Below are 3,787 nucleotides of genomic sequence, written 5' to 3'. Positions count from 1 at the left end.
GAACTACGGAACCTAATCGATAGCCTATCCCGTGAATGAAGACTGAGGCTGGATTAGCAGCCTATCCAAACTACTGATTCCATTCCCCGGCCTTCCAAGCTGTCTTTACTTCTTTGAAAATGTTGGCAAACATAAAATGGAAATAGAAGATCTGGAAAACCTGACGCTCTTCTGCCTTCGAGTTTTAGATAGATCTTACCTCTTTTTTTTTCCGAAATGATTGAAGTTTTTCTATTTTGAATCGTCTTAGGTCTAATTCCTATTACTATAAAGAGGATTTTTTTGGACTGCATATTTACAATACAGACGTGGTGATCAGTTGGACCTTTGATTGAGTAACATTTCTTTTTTTGATTGACCTCCTCCCTTCTTGAGGTAAAATTCCAGTAGCTTTGTTTTGTTAAGTTATTTTATTGTGATTCGACATAAGATAGACGGAATCACGCTCTGTAGGATTTGAACCTACGACATCGGGTTTTGGAGACCCACGTTCTACCGAACTGAACTAAGAGCGCTTTCTTACGACAGGAGATAAAGCAGTAAAGAAAAGGATGATTTTTCGCATGCTAATTCTTTTCATTTTTTGTATCTCTCTCTTTCCTTTCTTGTGTTGGAGGATTTATGACAAAATTGGGCTAAATTAGTCATTGTATCATGACAGCTGAAAATATCCTTTCTTTAGCTTTATCTCTTCGTATTAAGTTTGATCTTAGTTCAGTTCGGTAGAACGTGGGTCTCCAAAACCCGATGTCGTAGGTTCAAATCCTACAGAGCGTGATTCCGTCTATCTTATGTCGAATCACAATAAAATAACTTAACAAAACAAAGCTACTGGAATTTTACCTCAAGAAGGGAGGAGGTCAATCAAAAAAAGAAATGTTACTCAATCAAAGGTCCAACTGATCACCACGTCTGTATTGTAAATATGCAGTCCAAAAAAATCCTCTTTATAGTAATAGGAATTAGACCTAAGACGATTCAAAATAGAAAAACTTCAATCATTTCGGAAAAAAAAAGAGGTAAGATCTATCTAAAACTCGAAGGCAGAAGAGCATCAGGTTTTCCAGATCTTCTATTTCCATTTTATGTTTGCCAACATTTTCAAAGAAGTAAAGACAGCTTGGAAGGCCGGGGAATGGAATCAGTAGTTTGGATAGGCTGCTAATCCAGCCTCAGTCTTCATTCACGGGATAGGCTATCGATTAGGTTCCGTAGTTCGAACAATTTCCCTTGCTTGCCAGGCTTCTTTCTACTACAACTCACATAGGCCTCCTCTATTTTTTTGATCTCGAATGAAAGTTCACCGATCGAAACCAAGACAGACAAAATGGAATGGAAGAGATCGGAACTCTGGTACAGGGTCAAGTGGTACATCGACTGCTCAAAGGTAAAGTGTGCACAATCTTCATCTGGATTATGGGAAAAACCCTGTAGCAAGCAAGTCAATTGGCCAAGGTAAAGTAAAAAAAAAAGTATCCCTCTTGTTCTTTTCCTCTCTTTCAAAAAACAAAAAGAAAAAAGGGAATTTGTTCCTTCCACGTGGGAAAGGAAACAAAATCAGAATCAGAACTTGAACCAACTGCACGATGAAAAGGCGGAATACTTGCCATTCCGTCACTTGAATGATTGAATCGTCCCTATTACTATAGATTGAATTAACCACCTTATAGTAGGTAAAGAGCTCAAGACAAACAAAGCCCATGTGCCGAGGTGCATTATGTGGGACCCGCATAAAAATAGTAAAAAGACTTCACAAAAGGAGGAAACCACTGACTTTGCTACTACCTCCACTGGGCGAGAAATTGGTTAAACTGCTGCTGGATTTTCCCCGAAATTGCTTCTACCTAGAATATTATACCTTCAGAGCAATCCCACTCTAAATCGACAGAGATAGATGGAAGAGGCCTACGTCGACCTTGACTTTTGACTGGCAGTGGAGAAATCGGAAAGTGCTCACCGGCGACAGATTGACACGTATGGGAATGGACCTTTCAGGTGCCCAATGTGCAAGCGGGCAGAGGAAACACACACGCATTTGTGTTTTTGAATGTCCAATTGCGTCCATGGAATTTCGGATCTAATAGCATGGATTGAAAGAGATTGGGTTCAAACGAGTAGGACACCAAAACTCAATTGGTTACTGCAATAAAAACCAAAAATGATCACAGCTCAAATCTGGTGGTCTCGGAACTATGCGATATTTTAAGACAAACCAATCCATAGAGGGAGTCCGTCCTGGTGCATTGATACAGCAGACCCAAATCCCTAAAATTCCGTGGAAGCGGTTCTGGAACAATTCAACCTGCAGCATAGAGTGAGTCGACAACCCAGAATGACAGAACCCAGATAGAAATAACTGTGCACAGTTACATTACGACGGTGCGAGCCGAGGAAACCCCGGGCGGGTGCGGCTATGTGATTAAGCAATCAAATGGTGGCAGAGGGTTCTGTTCAAATTGGTGTTCATACGAATAACACAGCCGAGATCCAGGCTCTGTCACTCGGTATCCAACGAGCCAAGGAGCTGGGACTTTGCCAGGTGGAAGCAATCGATGACTCAGCATTGGTCACCAATTGGATTCTTGACCAAGACAAAAAATATGATCCCGTTAATGGTTCAAGGATCCATGACTATCCGAGGTGCCACGTAGGCATAATGTATGGGACCTTGCCAAAAATAAAAGGGCAGCGGGCTTTATCTCTGATGAATCTAAGGTCCGGTCTTGATCCCAGGAACTTCCCGACCAGGCACGAGCTTCTTTTGTTCACGCTGTCGAAAAAGACATCTTGAGGGGGAACCAGAAAACCATTCATTTCGGTCTGTTTCCGGAAAAGGGGTTAATGAAGGGGCTGCCGGACGGGATCAATACACTATCTGGGACGGGTCTAAGTGCATCAGTTCCAGTGACTGGCATCAAGGGAACAGAGTGTTCTGCAGAGGGCATCGACTTCTTGAGGATTTCCATGGGCTTGGCTTTACGAAGGGCAACCATTTCGGCCAATTATCCCCTTCTTACCTGGAAGCGCATCGGCAAACTCAGAGACCCCTTAAAAAAATCTTCCATTATCCTCTTGCTCTGCTCTGACTTCTGGACTGATTAGCTCGACTATATGAAACCCTGTCTGGGTCCTTCACTCGACTAACCTGCGATCCTTCTTCCTCGCCGTCTCCTTCGCCCTTCCCGTTTGGTTCGCAGCTCCGTCACCTGTGTTTCCCTGGAGCTGCGCCTCTTTCCGTTGCTCCGATGCTCTCTGCTCTGGTAGGGTTCCTCTCTCCGCTTTTTTAGACCATGTTGAGGGTGCCACGATTATCTTTACTCAAAGAGGCCTTCTCGTGGATTTCGCCTTTTTTGAGGGCTGTCTCGTGCCTCTCCATTCCCACTTCAAGCTTGGGAAGTGCCTTGCTTTATCTCGGTATGGTTCACCACATGTCTGTGATCTTTATCTTTCAACCTTGGCTTCCTGGGCTGGCTGGTGTGCCTTCTCCTACGGAAGCAGTTACTCCTACGTACGGAAATAGACCTGAAACAGTTGCTAGTATCAGTTCTATAACCTGCTCCAGTGGCTTTTTCGGCTGTTTCGGGGTCGGTTGCTACACCAGAGAGAGAAGAGAAGGCGAAGAAAGAGGTTCAACTCAACTTCCTAACGGAAGCCATCGCCCTTTATTCAGCTTCTTCTGAGGAGAAGACCTTGTGCTGCCCCTTCGGGTTTACTTTTTTCTGATTCTGTAGGCCGTTCAACTCGTGCTTCAGACGGGATTCGTCTCACTTATAAAAACTGAGGAGAA

General features: G+C 43.6%; 1 non-coding gene across 1 annotated transcript; it reads right to left on the bottom strand.

The window, feature by feature from the left end:
• Positions 1–441: 441 nt before the first annotated feature.
• TRNAW-CCA lies at positions 442–515 on the bottom strand. Its single transcript has one exon. It is a non-coding gene; the product is annotated as a tRNA-Trp (tRNA).
• Between the last annotated feature and the right edge of the window lie 3,272 nt (positions 516–3,787).

Source organism: Ananas comosus, unplaced genomic scaffold, assembly GCF_001540865.1.
Source record: "Ananas comosus cultivar F153 unplaced genomic scaffold, ASM154086v1, whole genome shotgun sequence".
Taxonomy (NCBI): Eukaryota; Viridiplantae; Streptophyta; class Magnoliopsida; order Poales; family Bromeliaceae; genus Ananas; species Ananas comosus.
Note: the sequence above shows the minus strand (reverse complement) of the source record. Positions and strands in the feature narration are given on the sequence as shown.